The following is a 27,896-nucleotide window of genomic DNA, read 5'->3' on the forward strand; positions in this document are numbered from 1 at the left end:
GTGATTTACATTCGAATAAACTTTATCCAGTGTCTTGTCCCCTCTTGTGGGACATTTCACATGCTGATAGAGCGTTGGGAGCACTGTTTTAAGTTCAACATGGTTGAAGTCTCCCGCAATGATGTGCACAGCTTCAGGATACTTGTCTTGCTGGCTGCTGATAAGGCTCTGCAGGCATCCCGAAGCCAGGTTGGCATTGGCATCTGGTGGCACGTACACACCAGTTAACATAACAGCTGTGAACTCCCTAGGGAGATAGGCTGGTCTACATTTAACAGCCACATATTCCAAATCCGGTGAACAGTGACTGCCCACAGTCTTCGAATTATTGGACCAGCATTTGTTCACATATACACACAGCCCCCCTCCTTTGGTTTTTCCGAAGTCCATGCCTCGGTCATGACGATGTACCGCACAGCCTTCCAACTGAATAGCTGTGTCTGGTATGGACGGTTGAAGCCATGTCTCAATGACAAATAAAACGCAGCAATCTTTTACAAGGCTGTTCTTTGCTGCCTGCAGCCTCAATTCATCCATCTTGTTGGCAAGAGATCTCACATTAGCAAGAAATATGCTAGGGAGCGGTGGTTTAGATGGACTCCTCTGCAATCTTACCAGGACGCCAGCCCGACAACCCCGCCTTTGCCTCCTGTCTCTACGCCGCCTTCGCCTCCTCCCTGGAGGCATAGTAATCCATGGAGAGCCCGGTGGCCTGGCTACTCCCACAGGAACGTTATCTGGGCGAAAATAATCAGCTCTTACAGCTTGTTCACACTGTAACCCGACCTTCAGAAGTTCCTGCCTGCTGTAAATCTTTCTTGCCCGGCCAGACATACTCAGACCAAGTAAAAATAATAAAAACAAAACAAAACGCTAAGGGAGAGCACTAAGCCGCAGCGTCTATGCGCGCCGCCATCTTATAGTAGTTTAGCAATTTCTCAAAGCAATTCTGGCTTTAGACTGGGCAGGGATTGAATGGGGTAGTTTGATTAGATAGACCTTTGCTACAAACTGACAGCCAAGCTGGACATGACATTAAATATGTATTTGTATATAATGTTCACAGTGTTGTTAAAAAAATGAAAACAGCAGCCACTGGGAGCAAATCAAGTGGGAAGGGGAACAAACCTTTAATCCGCTTCTCCACAATTGCAATCCTGGTGAAAAATCATTCTTCAGATGCTGCTGTTTGCCTTGGAAGGAATGCATTGCATTGCATAAACTGCAATGACGGCGGGGCTTCCTCCCAACATCAGCTCAGAGGTCCTTTGTTTGGGTTGATGATTATTTTTTGAAAATTATTTTTAATTTTATAACATATTTAACAGAGAAAGAAAGAATAAAAGAAAAGTGAAAGACAGATAAAGGAGAAAAAACCCATAATCTCACATTAAGATTGAATATAATAAGCATCAACACATCAATCTTAACGTATATATCCTTTCTCTCAAGTATACAGTCACCCACTTCTGTCTTTTCATATAGTGCTGCTCTTTCTATCACAGCTGACAGAGCCAGCCTAGTAACACCCCCCCCCCATCTACACATTTAAAGCAGTATCATCCCACTTTAAACAATCATGGCTGCCCCCAGAGCATCCTGGGAGCTGTAGTTAGCTGTTAGGAAAGCCCCTATAATTCCCAGAGCTCCATGGGGAGAGGGGCTGATTGTTAAGTCACCATCTCCCCTACTAGACCAGCAGGAAAGGGGAAGGACTGAGGAAATTTAACAAGTGGGCTGTTTGTGCAGTGCCACAAACTGTTTTGTGCTGCTTCCTTGGGGACTCTGGTGAGTTGGGAGCATATTGAGCCCATCGATAAGGCAGAGACACGCAGTGCTTGTGGGGCAGTGACAATAATTTAAAGTGATACACAATATGTCTCACCATAGTGGGGAAGATTGTGATCATAGTGGGGCCTGAGTGCCTGCTCAGGGAATGCTGAGTACAGATGGGCAATTTCAAGGCCCCTCCTCTCCCCTTTTATATAGGTCTTCATCTTTAAACTGGATTCGGACTGGAAAGCACTTCAGCTGACCTCTGGAAAGTGGTACATATGGGCACCCTAACCTAAAAAGTGCCTTTTTACATGTAGAACCAGTGTTAACTTGAAGTGATAGATAATAATGTAATAACAGAAAGTTGGAGGGGAGGTTGACAGACTTGGGAGAACATTTGTTTGCTTTCCATATGATGACGCTGTAGCTGTTGTCTAAAAGAGTTTCTTGCATTTCAGACAGAAACCCCCAAAGGCACCAAAAAGTTAAACTCAATATATTCATAAAGGCAAACAAACCAGAGTGCACACTGATGCACTTGTTTAGATTTCTAACTGGCATAAATGGAGTAATCATAAGTTACCATGTTCAGCCAAGCACAAAGGATGTCTGGGCCATCAGGATGAACAAATTCTGAACAGATGTTAAGAAGCAATCTTAAAATTGGTAGACATGCATTGAATAGCTCATCATGTGGATGGTCTATAGACTTCAACAGCACAGTGCCAAGTACAAGGTATAAATGTCCCAAGGAGCTAGTTCGCCAAGCTAATGCAAAGTTTTCTCATTTCACATGCAAATGTGCAAAGAAAACAAAACAGAGAGAAAGGGATAAAAGTAACTGGAGAAATAAAATCCTTAGGCTGGCTAGTAGTGAAGGTAAAGTTGTTTATCTTGGGTTATGTCTTCAGGGAGAAGAGATAATATAGCAGCAGAGTTTTAAACTTTACTGGCAAACTATGCTATTGTGGTTTCTGCCTTACAATTCCTTTATGAGACAGAATGCTAGTTAACAGCCCGCAATGGCTGGCTGATGGCTGCCAATAATTAGGGAATAGCGAGGAATCTGAAATGAGATGCATCAGATCTTGGAAAAAGTGTCACTATTCCACTGGATTTCTACAAAGAGAGAGCATAAATATTTTTGAAATGACAAGTCTCTACTGCTCTCCCATCTAGGGCTTAGCTGAAATATAGCTCTCCTATTTAGAATAGAATAGGATCTTTCACTGCGAGAGGCAGTGGAAGACAGGAGTGCCTGGCGTGCTCTGGTCCATGGGGTCACGAAGAGTTGGACACAACTAAACGACTAAACAACAACAAGGATCTTTCCTATTCCATTGACTCAAGAGGGTTCTGGAAGCTTCTCTGTGTGATACAAGCTAGTGCAAGCTGGAAGTTTCTACCGACAAGCAAGTTTATATTCTGCCTAGAAACAGGCAGAAGGTTCCTGATGTTTGGGTTATTCCTTCAGAGAAGCTGAACAGCTGATTTAAACTGGTTCTGTTATCTCTTTCACTCAAAGTCATGCTGACTACAATAATAGATCAGAAGCAGCCTGAGTTTCAGTTTCTATCTCTCTTTCCTTGTGGTGTGTCCTGTACTTGGTATGCTTAGTGTTAAGGTTTTAGTCCTATTGTAAGTTATCATAAGTTTAAGTTAAGACTGCTGCAACTGGATTTCTTATGGACAGTGCCAATCCTGAAGGTATGGATTTGTGACCATTATGCTCATTTGCCTTCAGTAGCAGTAAAGCTCTGCTGGATGAAATATTAATTGCCTCTGGTCTATTTTTTTGGAATTCTGCAACGTGCTACATTTATTTTACTCTGCCAACTATACATTGGAATCTGCTCTGGATCAATATTGAGAAGAATTCTTGACAGCTACATCAGCACCAAGTCTTGTTCAGAAAGGCATTCCAGGTGGGAAGTGGTGGTTCTTGCTCCCCTACTATCCCCAGAATAGCCTTGGGACTGAAGCTATGTGATAATGTACTGTCACTTACAGAGGCAATTTAGAGTAGCAAATGATGTCTATCAACCAGCAGCCACCACCAGAGCAACCATTAAGAATAGCCTAGATGTGGAAATGGGGGACATAGTGAGTAGATTTGAACCCCCTTTTGCCTCCCCCAAAGGGTACCAAAGTGGGTCAACAGTAGAAATTATCAGTCCGCCTCTATTCTCATCCAAAGGTTAGGATGCCAAATTCAAACAGCACCAACCCTATAAATTACTCACCACTCAGGAAAGCGGGAAACACGTGACAACACAATGCAAATTAGCCAAACAGAGTTCAGTTTCTTGAAGCGTAAGAAAGGGTCATGTTTGCCAACAAGTTTCTTAGCGAGAATACGTGACAGAGACTGGGCTAGAAATAATTTACTGATGTTATTATTGTTACAATGCCTGACCTAGAGCTAAACATGTTTACTCACCTAACATAATCTCAGACCATTCCCCCCCAAAGGAAAAACAGTTTACAGTGTGAGTGAATTAATGTGTGCATGTCGTGCAGACACACCACTCAGTTTGGTGAAGATTTTCAGCTAAAAATCTTTTGATATACCAGATAGGCATGCATGCCATAGCAGGCATCACTGAAAATCCCTTGTACAGTACTGTATTTGTCTACCTTCAAATGCATTTGGGGAGTAAAAGGGATGAGTTTTCTAGCATTCCATTGTGAAGAAATAGGTCTTCTGCTTCAGCTACTTTTTAGCTGACAGCGCTCCATACAAATATCATACAAGAATAGTCAGAATTGATTAGAAGCAATGGAGTGTGTGTCTGAGCAGGCAGTAAACCATGTTCAGAAAAGAATATGCCCAGAAGAAATAATTTCTGAAAAATGGAAGGAATCAGATAGGTCAATGAAGCTTAGAATTTAACCAAGCTACTAAAAAAAAAAACAACCACTACCACAAAACGACAACTATTAACTACAGAAAACTTTCAGATAAAAATAATATAAACTGGACAACTGGGTATTTATTTCGCTGTGAGAAACTGAAGAATTCATGCTTCTAGTTTGTTACACACTTCCCTTTACTGTGGTGTATGGAATTATTCTGTGAAATGGTATTGCCAGAGCTTTAAAGGACAAATTATTTTTTGATGGCCTGGATCAGAGGTGGGCCACATGCAGCCCTCAGCCTAATTTCAAATGGCTCTTGGCCTAATTTCATAAGCCCTCCTCAAGCAATCAGCTCAGACCTGTAGCAACAGCAATCTGTCCTATCCACGACATATTGTTGGACAGGGAAGGAGAGAGACCAAAGAATGGCAGTTGAAGGATGCCATCACTGAACCCCTACACAGTTGAAGTGGGCATGTTATTAGAACAACCTAAAGATTGTGTAATGTTCAGTTCCATTCCATTAAAAGAGAATGGATATAATATGAAATACCTATTAGTAGATACAGTCTGAGTGGGTTGCGCTTCTTGGGAGGTAATAGCAAACAGCGAAGAGCAAGCCCTGCTGCTTCTAGCCTGAGAAGAGTGGGGACGGGGGACGGGGACATACACAGATTTAAAGCATTATAATCCCATTTTAACAGTCATGGCTTTCCACAAAGAGCTGTGGGACCTGCAGTTTGTTAAGAGTTGTGAGAGTTAAGTGACCCCTCTTCCCCTCACAGCTACAGGTGCCAGAGTGCCTTGTCAAGAGGTATAGAATGTTAAACCAGTATGGGAAATCAGATCCTCTTCAAGGAGGGTACCCGTTGCGCTCAAGCCCCCAGGCATCTCCCACCTCCTGGTGTGGGTAGAGCTATGCCCTGCACCACTCTGGTTTGTCGTTTCGTGGTCACTTGGTCCCTAAAGCCAATGGCTTGGCTTGGGGGGTGGCCGTGAAATATTATTTAATCCCTGTGCAATGTTTGCTGGACCTCTTTGCCTTTGCACAGTGGATCACTCCCCACCTTTATTTGGTGCATTGGCCTTGCTATAGACGTTGTTGGTCACCAGTTTTGCAATGGGGGCCTGGTAGGAATTTTTCCATCTGGCAGATTGGCAGAGCCGTTTGGTTTTTGCCTACCACTTAACAATCGTCACAACTTTGTAAGGTTTGGCGGTTAGGCATTCAATCATAATGTGTGGGGAGGGGAGGTGCAGCCATCACCTGCCCCTCCAAGCTCAAGGGTATTCTGTTAAAGGAATCAGGGTTGGCCTGACCATTGTCCGAAACCCCGTGGTAGAGGCTAGGGCTATACCAGGACCCCACCGGAGGACCCCACGGGGGCACCAGGGATGAAATCAAGTCGGTTCACATCAGTGGGGCTCCCTCTGGCGGTGTTTCACCCTTTTATCAGATTCTCCACGATGTGGGTGGGAGTCTGATATAGTTTGGATGATTCCAATGCCTAAGCCAGTACCACTCACATTCTGTATTCAATAAAGCCGTGGCCTAAATTTTGCCCAGTAACTTGCACTAAAATCCTGTGTCACTGTGTTTTCATTTTTGGGGGGTGGTTGGGGGTCTCAAAGCGCAATTGTAGCTGCATGAAGGGAATGCACCTCCACACCCCGACACAAACACATCCTGCAACACGGTAGTTGTTTGCAGGGTAGTACAAGTAGGGTGGTGTTGTCCATGTGGCTTCCTAAGGCGAGCACTGCTGCTGCTTACCAAGAGGGGCAGAGCAAAGGGCTGTGATTGCTGTGTTGGGAAGCCAGCTGTGCAATGCTGCCCTTCCTCTGCCACCCTGCCGACCACTGCTGCGCTCTCTCTCTCTCTCTCTCTCTCTCTCTCTCACACACACTGGTCTGAGATGCAGAAACACTTGTGTTTGAAGACTATAGCATCTTAATATATTTCCTTTTCGAAAGCCAGAAAATTCCAACGATCAAAAAACCTGCCAGTAAGACTACAGTGGTACCTTGGGTTAAGAACTTAATTTGTTCTGGAGGTCTGTTCTTAACCTGAAGTACCACTTTAGCTAATTGGGCCTCTTGCTGGTGCTGCACGATTTCTGTTCTCATCCTGAAGCAAAGTTCTTAACCCGAGGTACTATTTCTGGGTTAGCAGCGTCTGTAACCTGAAGCATCTGTAACCTGAGGTACCACTGTACAGTTAAAAAGCTATTTTATGTTGCATCAAGCTCCCTGAACGAGGCTAAAGGTTGATGCCTTTACAGATGTGCCCCATGATCATTTATGGTGCTGTGCAACACCACAAATTATGTTTGCTTAAAACTTCCTCTCTATACACCCACACTTTTCTTTGATATTTCAAGTCCAAATACAGTCTGGGGTCTGCAAAGACCTCCCCATGTTGTCCTGATTCTATACAGTGGTACCTCGGGTTACGTACTTAATTAGTTTCGGAGATCTGTTCTTAACATGAAACTGTTCTTAACCTGAAGCACCACTTTAGCTAATGGGGCCTCACGCTGCCGCCACGTCGCCAGAGCACGATTTCTGTTCTCATCCTGAAGCAAAGTTCTTAACCTGAGGTAATATTTCTAGGTTAGAGGAGTCTGTAACCTGAAGCGCATGTAACCTGAAGTGTGTGTAACCCGAGGTACCACTGTACTGCCTTATGAAGCATCAATTAATAACAACAAAATATTTCCAAATATTTTACTAAGCTGTCTGCCCTTTTAAAAGGGAATGACTGTAAGATTGCTTTCTATTATTCTATTAAGTGATTATAAAACAAAAACTACATCTGTTTTTGCTGTCACTAATGTGAGTTATAATACCATCACTTTGGGAAATGCTTTACTTTTTTCAAAAAAGAATTTGGTCTAATTAAGCAAAACTAACCTTGTCTTACCCAATTTTTTGTTTATATTCCTATTTTACCACAGTCTTATGAATACCGTAATCTGCATTTTGTTATGTGTGAACAAATCCATTCATACCTAAATTACGTAGATTATGGACTCAAACTTGGGGCATCTCTCCCCTATCTTTTCGTTGATGTACAATGCTTTATATGCTCTTGTCCCTAGCTTCTTACTAACCACCTATTAATTTCGAAATTAAATTGTTCACTGGGCTCTCGTTCTCCACAAGAATTAGGCACCTGAGGTGGGTCCAGCTGGTATTTTATTCAGTGTTTAAGATCATGCTGTTATAATGATTACATATTTAATCACTGTGGCTTCCTTTTCAGAAACAAAGATTATTATAGCTTTCATTATATGGAACTAAAATTCACTTCAATATGCTCTCTCACTTCCAGAGCCATATTTTAATTGGGAAGGGAATGCTGGCTTCCTTGAGGACTGACTTAAAGCTACACATGTTACACATTTTAACTATAGTATTTTCATTGAATTTAGAAAAAATAATAATAATAAAGATGAGTGCAAAGTCTTCTAAGTGGGCAAAACCTTCAGTGAAGGAAGAAAAAATGTTTCTTGATAAGACTGTATGAAATATTTTAGGTTGGGTTCCATACTGCTTTTTTGAAGGAGCTGGAAACAATATATGACTCTTCCATGGAAGTCTAAAAGTGCTATTTGTGTCTACTGAGAGTTAAGTCCCATTGAGTTCACTGGGGCTTACTTACAGTCAGGTAACTGGCTATAGGAACGCAATCTTAAATGTTGAGACTTACTGAACAGAGACAATTACCATATTTTTCCATGTATTAGACTAGTCCCCCCCCCCTAAAAAATGATGTCAAAAATTAGGGGGCATCTTATACATGGATAGTGTCTCACCCCATTTTCTTAAATCTGAGTCCCCCCAAATAGGGGGCATCTTATACATGGGGGCATCTTATAGACGGAAAAATAAGGTACATTGCAATTCAGATTTCTGAGCATCACTTCACTAGTGAAAAAGGTTTCGGGTAGCTTCCTAGAAAGAGGATTAGAAGCGGACAAAAGATTTTGCAACTAATATTCCTTAGGGAGCTTGTATCTTTTTATATCACTGGACAGGCTGATACAAGTTGACCTCAAAAGTGCACCCTGCCTTGCTAGGGAGTCTCTCAGTCCTGAAGGCAAATCTTGAGATTATTAGACACTTTTAAGGTAGAAGAGGTAAATTACTACACCCTACCTCCTAAATGTGACCAAATCAATTTAACAGCTCCCACTCATCAACCTATTAATTTAACAGCTCCCACTCACCAATCTATATTTATCAAGATAGAGGACTTAAAACAAAACACGGACTAGGCAGAACACACTCAATTTGTCAGATGAGCCAACATGATAACAGGCCAGGAACTCCTACTCATCCCCACATGATGCCAAGCAGAGGAGCTTTTTACTCAAAGAGCTTGCACCTCTTAACAGCTATCCTGCTTGAATCTGAATATAGATAGTTGTGGAACTCTTGGAAAAAGTTAATCAGGGAGGCCTTCCTGCTCATCTAAGAAGGTGGGGTTTAAGGGGAGGGGCAGATAAACAATACCACCCCCTCCCTTAGCAGGGTTGGCTCACCACAGTTATACATTTTTAAGCATCCTGCACTGTCATCACCACTCTCTTCACCACTTCTTACACTAGCCGCACCTCACTGAATATCTTTCATTAAATAAACCCAACCCACTTTCACTCAATTTTCTGTCTTATCTTCTTATTTCCCTGTCATAGTGGCAATCCCCTTTCCTATTGCTCTCACAACAAACCAGAAAAAGTTTGTTTGGTTTCAACAATTTATAGAGCCATTTTTGGTTAATGTGAAAATGAGTTGACTTCAGCTGTCTAATACTACCTGCACATTTTAAAGAATAATTTTATATGAGGGAACAAAGCATGAAATGTATGCTATACATATACCAAATTACTTGGAATGATGTAATATTTTCTTGAAAACTCCATAAATTGTTTTAAAACATTTTTTATTTTTATTTTTTTAAAAATCAAGTGGAAGTTAAACACGAAATTCTTTATCAGTTCAGCACAATTAGTTTTATATTCAAGCTTAGCTAATTGCAATACTTAAAGAAAACTTGTATGGGGTTGAGAAATGCAAGTGCATGTCAAAAAAGCTGGTAGTGATAATAATTACAGTTTAAAAATATCTTTGATTTAAGATTCGGAAAAATATTTTCTGTACTGTATCGTTATATCTTGGCTTCTTAAGTTCCGTAATTACCACAAGAAAAATTACTTTAAAAATATTAAATAGACTGCTCATTCCCTGACTACTAATCAGATGCTTATTAGTGTTTTGGTTGTGGGGGAGTAGGTTGTTGTTGGTGTTTTTTATATTATTTTCTGTATCTTTATTTTCAATCTTATTATGATTTATGTGGAAATTGTTCAGTTTGGTTGTGTATTTTCTGATGTTCTATTTATTCCTTATGACTACGGGTGTAATTGTTTTCATCTTGCAAGCCTTTACCCGGTTCCAGAGTGTCCCACCACAATCCTATGGAACCCTTGATCCAACCTCATAGAATACATTTATTACAGCATTTTAACTAATATTACAGAAGAATTTTCTCTATCAAGGTTAAATTCTTTCAAAAGTAACTCGATTTTAAGATTCACCAAAGAGAGAAAAATGATTAATCAAGTTATTGTGTGCAGGTTCCATTTACTTTAACACCACGGCTCACACCCTTTTATAATACATATTTATCAGTTTTTGATGATGCAGAACAACATTTTCTTGAAGATTAATTGTATGATTAAAACAGAGATTACTTTGCTGCTGCCAAGATAATGCAGCATACGAATGAAAAGCTATAGAGAGAGATACAGTTATAATAGCAACAACAATAACATGAGAACCAGAGATGCAAGACACAGATTAGGCCATGCACTAGTCAGACACAATGTATGACTTCAATGTTTAAATAAAAAAAAGAAAATATCACAAAGAGATATTACAGTTTTTGTAATTATTTGAAATGGATGAAGACTGCTTCAAACTGAACATGGTCAAAGGCATCAAAGATCAACACATTCCTTTAATGTGAAAATCTGAAAGATCATCACAGAAATATTCTTTGGAACTAGAATAGTGTTTTGTTTCAGGCACAGTAGCAATTTTACCCAGTTTTAGAAATCTAAATATTGTCAGGGCCAGGATCTAGGTACGGCAATGAAAAATGCGAAGTACTACTGGCTGCATCATACATAGGCCTAGGTACAGTTAGCCCACTGCAAACTTGAAAAGTTTCCCCCTCGTATAAAGTTTAATTTTATTACTCAGCAGTCTTCAAACTTCTCAGGGCCCTGTTCGGTCACAACTTACAACATGGGGACCACTGTGATTTGCCACTTCTCTTTATCTTTTTTTATTCTCCCTTCTCCCCTTTAAAACTATTGGTGTAACTGGTACAGTAGTTACACCTGGTGTCAACCACTTGTAGACTACAACCCATTAACTGAAGATCAATGTTTTACATTACATATGTGTGTGTGTGTTCACACACCATTTACCTATGTTTCTAGAACAGAGGAAGGAGCATCTCGGACCCTCCAAGTGTTTCGATTTTCCAGGGACAGTCCCAGATTTGAAGAAGAAGAAGAAGAAGAAGAAGAAGAAGAGGAAGAAGAGGAGGAGGAGGAGGAGGAGGAGGAGGAGGAGGAGGAAGAGTTTGGATTTGATATCCCGCCTTATCACTACCCTAAGGAGTCTCAAAGCGGCTAACAATCTCCTTTCCCTTCCTCCTCCACAACAAACACTCTGTGAGGTGAGTGGGGCTGAGAGACTTCAGAGAAGCGTGACTAGCCCAAGCAGCTGCATGTGGAGGAGCGGGGATGCAAGCCTGGTTCACCAGATTAGGAGTCCACTGCTCTTTACCACAACACCACACTGGCTCATCCCAGTTTCAAATTTAATCCTGGGATGCCCTGTTTTTCCTTAGGATGCCCCTAATTTCATTGGAGAAATGTTAGAGGGTATGGCATCTGAGTCTGAAGGCTTGACCACACCCATGCCTGGTCAGGTGATTTGTTAAACCCGAAAGGTTTTGCTTTGCTTTGTTATTCCAGCTCACTACTCCTTTTGAGAATCCTACCTTGGCCTCAGTTCATGTGGAGTTTATGGGTTGTAGTTCAATGATAGAAAGGATGCTTTGCCAGCAAAACCCTAGTCTGTTAGAGACTCTGGAAAGTCAGTACTGGGCTAGTCAAGCCAATGGTCTTACAAGGTATAAGGCAGCCTCATACACTCCTGTGAAGAACATCTGCTGCTCAAGTACACTTGTTTCACATATGAATGCAACATGCAGCTTAAATTATATTTAATGCTTTCAGGCTTATATGATTAGATATCGATGCTACTACCTCTAAACCTTTTCTGGGGGTTCCCCTAACCCTCCAGGAGTAGATTTGAGGAGGATGCAGGGAGGGGAAACAGAGAGGAAGTTCCACTGCATAAATGGAATTCCTTGCTCTAACAGAACAGCTTGGCTGGATACTGCCCTTAGTCAATATTTCTACAATCAGTTAGAATTAATCCTTTAGATTTACATGTGGAAGTATGCATAGTTTCCATTTTTCTAAGTGCAGCATGACAGTTTTGCCCACATCATAAGCACCTAGTAGATAAGTAAATATCTGTGGAGGATATTGTAATATATGGGGTGGTTGTGAGTGGTGGATGATGGCTAGATTCACAAAATGGTTACATTGTGTATCAGAACAAAATTAAGGAAAAATAAAGCCCCAACTTCAAGGCTTTATGAATCTGAAGCTCTGTTTGTAGTTTATTTCTTGTTCTTTCTCGAAATTTCCCTTTGGCAACTAAGTTGAAAAGAATAAGAAATTATAGCAAATGCCTTTGGACCTCTCTTCATCACTCCCCACTTCCTAATAAAAATGCGGCAAGAAATCTTTTCTCTGGATATTGTGTTACTGTTCACACTCCATAATGTAGAAAGTGTCACCTCTCAGTATAGTCATTGCAATATGAAGGAAAAAGCACAAAACTTAGCTAATATTGTTATTCAGAGTAAGGAGGGAATGTGTGGACCCACACAGAAGCCTTAGCAATAGTTCTGTAGTTTCAACCTATGTATTACAGCCTTTATATTTATGGTTGTGCCAATCCAACTAAACTTAACTGTGACTGAATTCCCACTAAAACCACTAGAATAGAAGTTAGTCTAAACTCCCCTTTCTCCATTGCTTTCAGTGGGACTTCAGTGGGACTAACTTTTGCTGGATCAGGGCCATTGTGTTTGTTCCCAGATTTCTGCTAGTCAGAAAAGAAAGTCCATCCATCGTCGACTTCAGACATTTGTAAATTATTTGGTGGATGGGAAAGGGGAGGGAAGAGAGTTGTATAATTGAATTACTGTTCAAATGAAGCTATTCATTACCTTTAGCTCTTAGTGGTGGTAAATGCCTATTCTAGGACTTTGCATAGACAGAAAACTAAGTACAGGCCTGCAAACTTCTAGAATTTCCATTTCATTTCTTGCTTCATTAATTTCATTAACTTACAAATTGATGAATTCATAGAATTAAAAAGCCATTTACTTTTAATATTTCTTAAAATCACTTTTGCCAAGTATTCAAACCTTTTAATCTGTACTTTTAAATTCCAGCTATAATTGTTTTCATCAGAGGCATAATTGAACTTCTATGAATTGCATATCAATGTAGCTTGGTTTCCAAAAGCCAGACACAAAAGGCACTCTTTCGTCAACAGCAAAGGATAATAGTTTCTAAAATGGATGGCACATTGTTTGTCTTGCAAGATCAGTGATTTGCTGTAGTTTTAACATGCTAGCAGGAGAAGGAATGTGAGTAAGCAATGATTTATTAGGGAGTAATCAAAGGGACTGTATGGAAAAAAAATTCTTATATAAAAGACAGTATGAGGGTCATGTTCACTTGTTTCCTCTTTCTTACTGTTTTTTCCCTTTCAAAGGAACAGTGATCAACTCAATGTGGAAATACGCGTGAGACTGAGGGTGCTTTCCCCCCACCCTGTGCACAACACTCAACAACACACCCTCATTCCTCATACTGATTTAGGAAACTTTCTGATGGTAACAGCTGTTCAACAGTGGAACAGACTCCCTCAGGTGGTGGAGGACTCTCTTTCATTGGTGGTTTTCTAAGTTGAAATTGGATGGCTACCAGTTTTGCATGCTTGAGATTTCTGGGAGTTGGACTAGATGACGATCAGGGTCCAACTCTACAAGTCTATGATTCTATGTTTAATCCCCAGCATTTCAATGTAGGATTGAGAATGCCTCCTGTCTGAAATGCTAGAGGGCTGCTGAAAGTCAGAGTAGACAATACTGAGCTAGATGGATCAATGGTCTGACTTGCTATAAGGCAACCTTCTATATTCCTATACTCTCTATTGACTACCACAATAGGCAGGAGACTACTAATAATTCAGCAGGCATTTCTTCCTATGTATTTCCAGAATATCTATAAATATGGTGTGATAACAGCTGAAACTGCTGGAAATGAGTCTAAAGCATACTGCACTCATCAGTCATATTGTAAGTCAATTAGCCACTCAGCACAATGGGATATTCTTGAAATAGGAACCATGTACATGGCAGTAAAACTGCATCTGGTGCTGTTTCATTGTGATTTCATTAGCATAACAATGAGCCATATAAAAATACAAATTAGAAACCTCCAATTCCACTTAAGGAATCTCTTCCAAACCTTCACAAAAGTACATATTGACAATGGCAAGGATCTGACTCAATTTCAGTGGAAAAATTCCAGGGACAGCTGGATCTCTTATGATTGGGGGTGAAAAAGAAATGAGTACTGAAGATTCATGAAGCAGCGATGATACTGGAAAGCAGATTGTAAGACAATGCAATTTCCCGTCAGGCTGGCTTACAGGCCAGTCCTATGAAATCCAGTACTGGAACAGCAACTCAGAAAAGTGTTTACCAGGTTGTCAGGGTACCAGTATCAACAAAATGCTGTACCTGATCCCCTGCCCATTCTGGCCCATTAGAGCCGCTGAGGTAGGAATGTTCCTGCACCGTACTCAGAAGAGACCACTAAGGCAAGGACATAATTCCACATAGTTCATACCTAATCATGGAACTGTTAGGAAACTGTGTACGTGCAGCTACTCACACAGAGTCTATTAAGGTTTGGCAGATAGCCAGAAGGCAATCTGAAGGAGTAAGTCTGCCTGGTGATAACAGAGGCATGGATACAGCTCCCTGATTGGTCAAGCTCTCGCAAGGGAGCGATAATTAATGTCCTACTAACTGGAATGTGTTAGTTCAGTGTTCAGAGGTTTAGAGTTCTGTGTGTGAGTGTAGGAGTTGTGAGTCGTGTCAGAGAGAGCTAGCAAAAGATCCGTGTTCTGTTCCTGTAAATAGTCCACTGTCCACCTAACTACAAGTTCCTAGTTCCTGCTTCGTCTATCTTGTCTGCAGCCAAGTTGCCAATTGCTTCCGTGGATTCTGCTTGTACTCTGCTAGGTCTGGCTAAGGTCCTGCAACTAGTCAGAAAGTTGCAAAACACCAAATAGGTTTTAACAATAATTCAGTGCTGCAAGATGAAGTGGTGGGATCCTGAAATGGATATTTTACAATGCAGGAAAATGATTTCCAACAAGTGCTACCAACTTAATGGTTTCAGTCAGTGTTTTTTTTTTTTCCCTGGGGGGAACTCAGGGGTATGCATACCCATAAACATTTTGTGAATCTAAGTTTGGGGCAGTATTTCAATATGAGTAGGAAAATGAGAGTACCCCTAAACATTTTTTAAAGAAAAAAGCACTGGTTTCAGTTACCCCATTCCTGAGGGGTTAGAAAGGAGCAACAACTCAGCCAGAGTGTAAAATCATGGGCACAATTTCCCCAACAGATACATGTTTCATTCATGTACCTAATAATGTAATTATGGGCCCAAGAAAGGTGGGGGTTTTGGGGAGGGAGGGCTGCCACACACTAAATACCTCAATGCAGTAGTTGCTCATAAAACCAGCCAGTTTGGAAATGTCACAACTTTTGCAAGATCATTAGAGAGCCAAACTTTCTGCACCTTTGTGACATGCATTTAAAAAAAATATAATTACAGCCACTCTTGGGCTGTAATATTTGGCCAGTGGGTATGGTAATCTAGGGAGCAATATAGAAACAATGTTCTGACACTCATTTCATTGATTGTCTCTTACAACAGATCAAAATGTTTGCTAGCAGATGCATGCTCAAGTGTTTTATGCTGGCAAAGCTGCAAAAAATAACTGTGTATGAATCAAACCACATATTTCTTGCTGTTTAAAAGAACCCATAATGTGCTGTGGTTTAAGAACAAGCTGTTATTTTTTGTCTCTGAAAAATATGTGACTTTAACTAATGTGCTGCAAAATCCATGCACACCAGGAGACTAAAGGATGAATTTTTAGACTTAAGTGAAATGACCTGTTCTCTTGGCTGCAATACAAATGCTTAGGATTACATTTTCAGTGTGTATGTCCAGGGATTTCTCTAAAGGAAAGTAGCCAAAGATTTAAGTGGTAAAATTATGGTCTTGAAGGGGAAACAAATGAAGGAGCTTGTAAATGGAAACAATGATGATACATTAATTTTGTGGTTTCTACAGAGTTACTATTTTCTAACTTTGCAACAGAGACAACATGTAATAAGGACATCCCTGGGATAGTAAAGGAAGTGTTTGCATTGCAAGTTCTTCTGTTTGGTACACAAGAGGTTCCATTTATCTAGTTGTATCAGCCTTAATTAGCATTAGAAAGTCCCACAACCTTCCCAATCCATGCTTTCTTCAAGTGATGCTGTCCCTGTGTTTTAGAACACCAAAACTGTAGTTATTATCCTCCTCCCTCACAAAACATTTTTTTTGGGGGGGGGGCAGACTTTGTGTCCAGCCTCTGAATGAAAAAAGGTGAGGTGCAGTAATGGTTGCATGTATGAATTTTTCATATATGATTTCATCAGTTATTATAGATTGTCACTAAAATAGTTCATTGAAGAGGCTATGCATTAGCATTGTACATTTTACCACTACGGAAAACTTATGAGTTGGATTTTATATATTTTTATATGTGCATTTTTAAGGATGCATCACAACGTTAGTGGCAATCTCCCAATTGTTCACATATGTATAGACCCCAGGCGTGCTAGTTATTTTGGACCTAGAACGGCAACTTCTCCCAGTACTCCCCCCCCCATATTTATAAAATCACAACAACAAGCACACCTGGGTTCCATCCATGTGTACAATTTAGAATACAATGAGGTTTCCTAACGTATAAACACTTGAAAATGTACAAGCAGTACACTCTGAATGCTTTGAAATTAAAGTCTGTCTGCATGGAGCAAAAGTGGCTGCATTGATTTGGGGTCTATAAAATCACAGAATGAGGGCTCTGTATTGTTAATGGTCTTGCTAGGTATTCCTTTTAAGATTGGCCTTTAATATAAATGAATAAAATGTGCAATCTGTTATTTCCTTAATTTCTGTGTTTACTGACTCGTTGTTGTTGTTGTTGTTGTGGCTATTTCTTTTCGTACCCATTTATTTCCTTACAGAACTGCTTTGATTATGAATAAATTTCAGATTTATCTCTCCAGTGTCCCAGAGGGAAAGATGATCTATCTATCAGAGTCTCCTGTACAATTTTGAGTGTTCTCTATTTCCTCAGTGTCTTGCATCCAGGCATAAGTGCCCATTCTTGTTTCACTGATCAAAATATGCCCACAACAGTATCAAACAGAAAGCTGCAACCCTTCACTTCTCCATTCTTTTTTAAATAAAAGACCCCTGTTCCCAAATTTCCAGAACGATGCCTCCTTCTCAGTCACCTCTTTCTTTCTGCAAATAAAAATCCAAATCCATAACATCCAAATCTGAACATAAGAGGACAACTGGATGCCTAAGAGAAGCCTATAAGCAGGACCTGCCAAAAAACAAACAAAACAAAAAACAGCATTCTCCCTTCTTGCCATTCCCAGCAGCTGGTATACAGAGGCATACTTCCTCTGACAATCATTGGTAGTCTTTGATAGCCTTTGACTCCATGAATTTGTCGAATCCTCTTTCAAAGCCATTTATATTGGCAGCCATCATTACTTCTGTGTGAGAGAATTCCATAGTTGGAATTTTTTCACTGTGTGAAAAGCGTACTCACTTTGGTCTGTCCGGAATCTTCCAATATTTGGATACATTGATTGGGCCAAGGTTCTAGTAGTATGAGAGTGGAGGGAGAAGCTCCTGTCTATCCACACCATGAATAATCTTAAACATCTCTGTCATGCCCCCCCCCCAGTCATAGGATTTGGTAATTCTCTATAGACATTGTTGCTACTGCTCTCCATACAAGTACCAACAAGAATTGGTTAGGCAGTTATGATTATGTCTATTTTCTCAACATGAATCAATTATGCAAACCTCATCCTGAGAAATATACATGATTGTCCCAGTACAAATTACCTTATTCCTCTCAAACATAGCATCAACCTCAATCTCATGAAAAGTGATCTTCTGATACTGCCCTTCTTTCCCAAAAGCTTCACTCATGCATGGCTTACTTTCTATCTCATACGGAGAGGCATACACGCCCAGGGCGATGAGGATGTATATTTTTAGTAAAACATCTCCTTTTAGAACACCTGTGAAAAACAGCCAAGGAGGTGTTTTTGGCTGACTTGGCGTGCAAGAAGTGTTATACTAAAAAGAGATGCATCTGCTTTCCCTTATATGAACACACCTTTGTGTGCTAGAAAGCACCATACAGGAAAATGAGCAAATATTCATGCAACGCCCCCCCTCCAAAAGCTGTGTTGGGAGAAAAATAAAACAGTGGCTTAAATGTAATACAGTCACTTACACCTGTATTTAGTTAGCCTGCTTTATCAGCTCTCTGTTAATGTCATAGTCAAAACCCCTGAGGTTTCCTCAATTCAGGGGTATGGAACCCCCAGCCCACAGGCAATAACTAGCTCTCTCTCTATGCCACCAGGGACTCTTCCCAGGCCTCAACCCGCATCAGCCTTCCTCAGGTGCTTTTGCATGGCTGGAATGCATCACTGAAGTACGGTCATGATTCTTCCTTGCCTGGATGAAATATGGAAAATGTGTATGTGGTGTGTATGTGTGTAGAAACCCTTGAATTATGACTGACTGGAATGTACAAAGGTAAGAATCACACCTGTCACATCACCAAATTTTGCTTTTGGTACCCAGGACCACAGGTGTGCTAACCCCAGAAAGTTTCCATTAAGAGAACATGGCCCTTGATCTAAAAAACACTCCCCCCCCCCCGCTACATCTTGGATAACATTCTACCTGATGCTTCAGGTGAATGCATTTTCTTAAATATCGTATCTTAGAATCTTGTAATTCTAGATCCAAAATTCTCCACCAATTCTTAGCACTTGCTGTGGTGAGCCTAGTCAATTGAAAAGAAATCTGGTAGCACAAAAAATCTTCTTGAATGATAGTCAGTGAGTATAACTAACTCAGATCTATAACTCATTGCCTCAAGTCTAGATCATTGCAGCACATTATACGTAGGGCTGCCTCTGAAGACACTTCATAAACATAAGCTGGTTAGTGCAGAATTCAGTGGCCAGATTTCTCACAGAGGCAAGACAGCATATTACACCAGTTCTGGCTCAATTGCATTGCCTGCCAATTAATTTCCAGGCCCAATTCAGAGTGCTGGTTTTAACCTATTAATACGGCTCAGGACTGCAATACCTCAAGGTCCGCCTCTCCCCATATGAACCAGCTTGGACCCTGCAACCATCATCGGTGGACCTTCTTTGTGTGCCTCCTCCAGAAGAGGTCCAAAGGGTGGCAACATGAGAATGCGTTTGTTGCCTTCATTAAATACTTTAAGGCACCAGGTGAAAACATTTCCCTATAACTAGGCTTTTGTTTGATTAACATCCTATGGCAGTGGTGGCCAAACCTGCCCCTCCAGCTGTTTTTGGACTATGATTCCCATCATCCCTGACCTGTTAGCTAGGGATGATGGGAGTTGTAGACCAAAAACAGCTGGAGGCTCAAGTTTGGCCACCACTGCCCTATGGCATTCTAAATGTATTTGTGTGGGGGGGGGGTTGTTCATTTCTTTCTGTTTTATTATGTATTTTGTGATGGTCGAATGAAGAATGGTATACAAATCTAATAAATAAAAATAATATCCAAATCAGGGAGAAATCCAATGGAATAGTATAATCAATAGAATAGTATAATCTATCAGTATGAACAATCACAGTCCGACTTTAGGGCTATAATATCCAACCTGTAATAAGAAGAGGAATTTGGATTTGATATCCCGCTTTATCACTACCCTAAGGAGTCTCAAAGTGGCTAACAATCTCCTTTCCCTTCCTCCCCCACAACAAACACTCTGTGAGATGAGTGGGGCTGAGAGACATCAGAGAAGTGTGACTAGCCCAAGGTCACCCAGCAGCTGCATGTGGAGGAGCAGGGAATCGAACCCGGTTCACCAGATTACAAGTCCACTGCTCTTAACCACTACACCACACTGGCTCTCATAACGTTGTATTATTCCCTAAACAAGTTTCCCCGGCTTTTGCCCTAGAACAACAAGCTTTGCAGTTATGATGAAGTGTCACACCATATGGCAGCTGCATGGAGCAGAAAGAAAGGTTGAGTGGGTTGAATACAGCTCACATAGATTTTTTTTGTGAAGGCAATGCTTGGAAGGACAGCTTGGAAAGCAATGTGAATGCTCCATTCAGTTCTGCCTAAACCTGAAATCATTGAAAGCAACAGACAAAGCCTGACAAAAAGCACCCAAAGAAGCTCAGAAAATATCAGGAATGTCCTTCAGTGAAGTTTAATTATAGGCCTCCTTTGTTTCTGCATTTGTTTAACAACTCTTCTCTGACGAGCATACAGGACTATTTGGGAGGTTAATTATTCCTGGGTATTTTTTAAGGCATGGAAGGTATTGCCCTTTGTTGCATGATATGGTAGGTGAACCAAGACGACTAGCAAAGCAAATAATAGCATGTGAACCGGTGGATACAATTTAAATCACAGAAAGAACCATGCCAGGTGTCTCAGTACCTTGCCATGAAAATCAAACTCCTAGTAAATTAAATTAACTTTGTGTGATGGGAAAAAGTTGCAAATATCTCCTTGAGTTCTTCCTGTGAATTCTAAATGAGCATTGCTCTGAGGAAAAATAAAACCCACACTTACCTCCCTCACATCAAGTATCTTCTTAGATCTCATGGCCCTGGGGAGAGGGCTTCTAAAGAAAAAGACGAAAGCAATATTTTACAGTAATAAGAACAGGCAAGCATTTCACAAAAGAAAATAATACACGTAGCAACCCTCCACCTCGGTAAGACAATGGGCATGCATGCTGCAGCCGTCTGGATTACTTGAATTAGTATGATCTACGTTACATTGATTCTGAGGAGGTCAATAAACAATATGTGGCATGACCCACATTTATAATTAACGAGCAGGTCAAAACTAATGCTTTGATTTCAGGGCGGTCACAACTAATGCAGTGCATGCTCATGATTATTCTGAAACTAGGAACTTAGATTTGTGGGCTATCCAGAAATCTGTGACGCCAAATGCTCTTAATGCTTGCAAGAGCTTCCCACTCCCAATTTTAAATTTTCTTAAGCCATGTATGCTTTAAAGGACACTTTTAGCAGAGCTTTCTGGTGGTCTATAAGCATTTCCTGCTTTTGGAAATCCTACCACAAAGCAAATCCTTTAGTTATGCATTTTAGCTTCTGCGTTCTGCATTTGTTTCCTTGCATAAAGTTTTTAGGTACTTTTCAAAATGTGAGTTATTCAGAGAACAGAGCAAGCAGAGACCAGGACTGTTTCAAAACCTGTGCTAAAGTAATACTTCCTAATTAACGTTTGTGAAATTGTGACAGCTGAAGATTAAAGTCACCATGCAAGCCTCTATTGGAGGTTCAAGTTGACTCCATAGGTCATCAATGTCTATATCACAAGAGGGGAATCTGGGGACCTCCAGGTGTTGGACTATAGCTCCCATCAGCCCTAGGCAGTGTGACCAATGGGGAGGGGAGTCCCTATCCCTGGGTTAACTAAAGTACTAAAGTACTAACTAAACTACACATGGGGATGTTTAACTAAAAATGAAAAGTTTCTGGTACATTGGTTAAAAGGTTTGAGAAGTTTCAAGTTCCTCCCATATTACCACCTAATGGTCTGGACTGAGCAAGAAGAATGCCAACTATTAAGAGATGGTGGGCAGTGAGGCATCCATCTATTTTAATCTGCAACTCGTCCCATGCCATGCCATAGGTCTAGGTAACTCTGCACACTCTATTTTCTATTGGCAGTTTGCTATTAAGCCAAGAAAACAGGGCCTAGCACTGTGTTTCTCCCCTATGCCATCTCCCATTCCTGCTAACGTCCAGAGATTGCAGAGTAGATAAAGCAGGAGCTCTCTAACCAATCTAAAAACAATTTTCAATGAGAAAAACATTGTTCTGCAATTGTTAGGTCACTTGACCCAGGGCAGCCCCCACTGAATACTACAGAAGTATACTACAATAAAAGGTTTAGGGAGGAAGAGGATTACTCAATTCTACTGCAGTTAAGATTTCTCTTATCCAAAGAAAATAAATGATTATCCAAGGCCTCCTAGCACATGGATTTACAATATTCTTTTCCCGTGAAGTCTTAAAATAGAAGTAACAGAATGAAGGTGTATTTTTTAAGGAAGCGACTCCATCCTTTCTATCTATAAATTATATTTATTAGGAAATTGTTCTTACCATATTATTTGCCATCCATTTGTCTTCATTGCCCTCATTAAAGGAGAGCTCAGGCCTTAATTTCTTTTCTGTGAAAAAAAGAAATCATGAAATTGAACAGATAAACCTCAGAAGTGTTACCAGGGGTGAGAAACGACAAGAGAAAAATTAGATAATTAGAAAGACCTCTATAAAACTGCAAATTCATCAGCCATTTTGAACTGTATATAGATTTACTGGAAAGGGAAATGGTTGCAATAGGAAATACTTACCTGGAAGATGCCAGAGCTTTAACAAAGATAATGGTAAAGTTACTGAAACTGCAGGTTTTACTAAAAGGTAGGAGCTGAATCTAAATTCTCATCTACCTCCATGACACATCAGTGAGATAATGGCTGAATGATAATAAAGGCGTTTTAATAGCACACACTTCTTTTTCCATTGATCTAGAATACTGTGGCCTATGAAACATCCTTCTGGTACAGCAGAATCCTATACATCTTTACTGAGAATAAGTTCCATTCTGAGGGTTGTATTTAGGATTTTGTTCTAAGAACAGAATACTACGATCAGGTTCTGTCAGCTGATGAGATAAAGGATTTGACAGAACATTCCGTTAAAACAGGACAGAGTTGTGTCATGCTCTTTCTGATAGCACAACTTTACACTGGCCCTGGTCCAAGTAATTTCCTTTGCTTTCCTTCAACTGCCCACATTGTCACTAGAGAGCACGGTGTATGTTGAGATCCAGTCACTGTACAGCACCACCACTATATGAACCTCACACAAGAAGACCAATACTAAGTTGATGGGGGTTTGCAGCATACATCTATAGCTCTCTGTCCCTATGCCATTCAAACTTAGAGCTCAGGATGAGGAATTCTAGTAATGATAAACAAGGTGAAAGGGTACTTTGCACAGAAAAGAGTACTTTGTACAAACAGCCTGTATTCAGGACACTCCTCAGAATTTGGCCACATTTCTAACACTCATCTACTTAGAACACTAATAGATACCTTGTCTTCCGTCATATACATGAACAGAATCCTCCATGCCATTCCAACCACCTTGGGAGCATGCTATGAATTTATCTGTCATTTAAATTCAATGCTTGTATTTTTTGTGCTCTCCCCATCCCATCTATACTTAAAGGATATGGTTTTCTCCTTCCTCCATAGGACATGGCGGTCATTCTTCTTCTATTGTTAGTAGGAGTCTCTTCCTCTTCCCTTACATAATTGCTAAATAGAAGGGGTAGGGAATCTTCCTCCAACTCCTGGCAGCCCCAGTCCCCATGGCCGTTGATCAGGAATAATGGGATATGTAGTCCAACAACACAGGCATGATACCACATTGGCTACCCCTGTAAATTATATATATGGGGGGGGGGAGTAGTATACTTGCTGTTGTGTAGAGAGGTAACTGATACTGAACAATGCAAAGTAAGTCCCTCCTTGCCAGTAATTTGCAGCTATTTCCCCCATCTGATCTAGATTACTGGACAAATTAGATATTGGATTTCTTCTGGGTTGCTCTGGGTGGTCAAGGCAAGCAGGTGCTTCTCACTGACATGGTATCTAGAAATGCAGCTACCAAAAAATAAGCACATGGAACCAATTCAACTCATGCCTGCCTGAATGGAGGAAAGTTTTTGCCAATCCATCTTGACTGTAAATTCTTTAGCAGTTCTCTGTTAAATGCTAGTTTTGTGAGATTCAACAATCCCTCTTGGCTTCTCCTCAGTTTTTCTTAGGCAGTATCTCTCCCAAGTGCAGATGGTGATAAATTATCTAAACATTTTAGTAACAGACTCAAATACTTCAAAAGATAAAAAAAAAGTTTAAAGTTACCCAGAGTGCCTTTGCTGAGGGGCTATGTACTCTGGATGGCATTGAAAATGAATTGGGCTTCATTCCCCCTGGCCAAAAAACAGCAGGTTGAGGGATTTAAGTTTATTTATATTATTAAAAATCTCCTTTATAGCATTGTAAATTTAACCTGAAAGTTACACATGTGGAATCACTTTTCATTGCTGTAATTTGGAGCTCCACTGAATCATGTCAACTTGCCTCAGAGGTGAAATAGCCCCAATGTTTTTCACCTGGTCTAATTTATAAGAACAGCACAGCAGCGTCAACAAGCCCACACCATCAAGAATTCTTTTCTATAGGGAATCTGTATAAGATCACATTCTGAATAATCTGTGATTTACTCATCCTCTGCCAGAGTAATCTGAGGCTGGAGTTGTTTTCAGATGCCCCATTTCCCCAAATGTGTGGATCTATCTAGTTGATATGCATTATGGGATTGGGCCATCAGAAGAGACTGAATACATGGTGTCTTGAAAACACCTGCTTATTGGACTTGGACCACAGCAGCGGTGGCATTAAAAAGGGAAGAAGAGATCCCCCCCCCCCATCCCTTCCTCTTTAAGTGTGCAAAAAGAGCTGGTAGTCACCAAGAGTTGCGTATTTTCCAAAGGCTACTGCAGTGGGAGTTTTTTTTGGGGGGGGTGCATGCGTGGATGGGGGCAAATAAAATCAGCAATTCTATGAGGAATGCAAACCTCATCCATCTCTTGTCTTAATATTCATGCTACATCTTGGTTGAACTAGATCTGACTGAAGATTCATTGACTAGAGATGTCTTGTGCATAATGTCTATGAATCCAGGGGGACGGGGGGGGGGGGGGGTAGGAAATGTTCAGCTTTTGGCACTGAAATTCACACATGGGTGAGGGCATTATTATGATTTACTGTGATTCATCATCACATACGCTCCAACATTTTTTCCAATGAAAATAGGGACGTCCTATTTCATAATAATTTTTATTATTTATACCCTGCCCATCTGACTGGGTTACCCCAGCCACTCTGGGTGGCTTCCGACATATATAAAAACATAATAAAACATTAAAAAAAAACTTCCCTATACAGGGCTGCCTTTAGATGTCTTCCAAAGGTTGGCAGGTGGCATTGTGGGTTAAACTACTGTGCAGCTTGGGCTTGCCAATCGAAAGGTTGGCGGTTTGAATCCCTGTGATGGGGTGAGTTCCCGTTGTTCGGTCCCTGTTCCTGCCAACCTAGCAGTTCGATAGCACGCAATGCAAGTAGATAAATAGGTACCACTCCAGCGGGAAGGTAAACGGCATTTCCGTGCGCTCATGACCCGGAAAAACTGTCTGTGGAAGCAGACAAACACTGGCTCCCTCAGCCTATAGAGCAAGATGAGCACTGCAACTCCAGAGTCGTTCGCGACTGGACTTAATTGTCAGGGGTCCCTTTACCTTTAAAGGTTGTATAGTTACTTATCTTCTTGGCTCAGGGGTCGCATAACTCAATTACCCTCCCACATTTCTCCGATAATAGGGACGTCCAAAGGAAAAGCGGGACATTCCAATATCAAATCAGAAACTGGGATGGCTTCTGTAGATCCAGCCATGTCCTGGAAAATAGTGACACTTGGAGGGTCTGCAAGGGCGGTTGCCCTCATCCAGTCTCAGCCTTCCCAAGGAGACTGATCTTGGCCAGGGAGCAGGGGACTGGTGGTGGACAAGGCTGGCTCATGACATTTATTGGCCTTGTATGTTTCATTCTTAAAGTCTGTGCAGTGGATAGGGATGTGACTTAACTACATTTCCATGTATCCCAGTAACAAAACAAAACAAAACAAAACAAAACAAAACCCTCGGGAGTACACAGTCCTTAGGAATGAGGCCTACAAGCTCTTTTCTGCTGGCCATCTTCCTTCCCTTCAAAAGTTAGGTTTGTTTGAAAAGGCCAGGCAGTTGTAGGAACAGCTGCCTAGTGGCAACCTCTTGACTAACCTAGCCCAACTGTGGTTTAGGGGCACTCATATTGTACCTGTGATTTCGAAACTGCCCTAGTTCTAAAATTTGTCACGAACTACAGTGGTACCTCGGGTTAACTACTTAATTCGTTCTGGAGGTCCGTTCTTAACCTGAAACTGTTCTTAACCTGAGGTACCACTTTAGCTAATGGGGCCTCCTGCTTCCACAGCATCACCGGAGCACGATTTCTGTTCTCATCCTGAAGCAAAGTTCTTAACGCGAGGTACTATTTCTGGGTTAGCAGAGTCTGTAACCTGAAGCGTCTGTAACCTGAAGCGTCTGTAGCCCGAGGTACCACTGTACTATAAAATGACAGTCAACAACATATAGGATATTCTTTGAATCTGCTTTAAAGGAATAAGCAATCCTCCCCTATGAAGCTCTCAAAATCAGAAATGAAAATGAATTTTACCTCAGATGAATGAGCCTCAAAATAGGGATGGATGGATAGAATTTTCTTGCATTAGAAAAAGCCTTTCCCTGATGTTCATTATAAGTGGTATGAAGTGAGTAGAGGGTGATAATTCATTTCATATATTTTTAAGGCTTTGAGATAGCTACTGCACAGTAGACTTCAAGAATAGTCTTTTCTCACATATGTTCTTTTTTTCCTAGCCAATTTTCCTTTTGGATTCTTCATTATGTAGTTATGCATGTGTTTCACTGGTCTTGACATTTTTTGTTCCTTTCATGAAATTGCTCTGATTTAATTTTAATGTCTGCAGTTCCATTTGCTCTTAAAAAGAACAAACTGCTGCTGGGGGAGGGAGTGTTTTTAAAGAAACTTTGCTCTATTTCACCCTCTGATTTTGTTTGCCTGTGTATCTCTGTCTATCTGCATGTGTGTATCTATCTATATTCCTTGTGGTGCCTGCTTTTGATAAATATGCAGCATTTTTATACCAGGACAAAAGGTAATGACAGCGTCACTTGGGCATCAGTCTAGATAGAAAGAAAAAACCATTCTAGCTTCTAGCATAAATATAAATGTGGGATATGACATGTTCATAATCCAGCACTATAGTTACCTCCTATCATTTATTTAAGACCATTTAAGGCCTGAAATGTTAAAACCAAGTATAAATGCTGATTAAGGGTCTGAATTATTCCAAGTAGATGATCCATAGCTAGGGCTGCCACTTGTCCCTAGAAAAATGTGATCATCCTTTTTTTGAGAAAAGTGTCCCCTGTCATGTGTGGACTTTAAACGGGACACCTTTTTTCACGTATTTGAGGTTCTTCTCAATACTGTGCAGGCAGAGGGTGGACCCAGTGGGAGGAGGAGAGCCGAGAGGGAGAGCAAGAGTTATCATGGGATGCAGGTAGAGGCTGGGTTGGGCCTGGGAGGAGGAGTTTGAGAGAGAGTGTTTTTGCGCAGGCAGAGGGTGAGTCCTTATTCTTCCCTGTTGTTTGCAGTTAGGAATTGAGTTGCCAGAGACCTACTGTATTTGTGTATCCTCTACTTTGGAGCTGAGAACCCAAGTGAAGCTGCTTGAACCTTCACGTAAACAAACACTCGTTAGTTTTCCTGTCCTGTGTTCAGATTCTTGCTTTATAAATAGCTCATCTCCCACCCCACTGCCCCTGACAAATATGGCTTTCTTTGCTCTTTGTATTTTGAAAATGTATATACATATTGAATAGGAAAACTCATGGCAA

General features: G+C 40.8%; 2 long non-coding RNA genes across 2 annotated transcripts in view; both read right to left on the reverse strand.

Annotated features, from left to right (window-relative positions):
• Window positions 1-22,476, reverse strand: part of LOC310665327 — a 152,783-nt gene extending 130,307 nt beyond the window's left edge. Inside the window, exons 1-2 of the long non-coding RNA XR_014505403.1 lie at window positions 22,409-22,476; window positions 20,838-20,889 (exon numbers count right to left, since the gene is read on the reverse strand). This is a non-coding gene — a long non-coding RNA (uncharacterized lncRNA). The remainder of the gene's footprint in view (window positions 1-20,837; window positions 20,890-22,408) is intronic.
• Window positions 22,477-26,293: 3,817 nt separating this feature from the next.
• Window positions 26,294-27,896, reverse strand: part of LOC310665022 — a 372,424-nt gene continuing 370,821 nt past the window's right edge. The window contains exon 5 of the long non-coding RNA XR_014505148.1: window positions 26,294-26,347. This is a non-coding gene — a long non-coding RNA (uncharacterized lncRNA). The remainder of the gene's footprint in view (window positions 26,348-27,896) is intronic.

This window comes from Podarcis tiliguerta, assembly GCF_965153285.1.
Source record: "Podarcis tiliguerta genome assembly, chromosome: 1".
NCBI classification, from domain to species: Eukaryota; Metazoa; Chordata; class Lepidosauria; order Squamata; family Lacertidae; genus Podarcis; species Podarcis tiliguerta.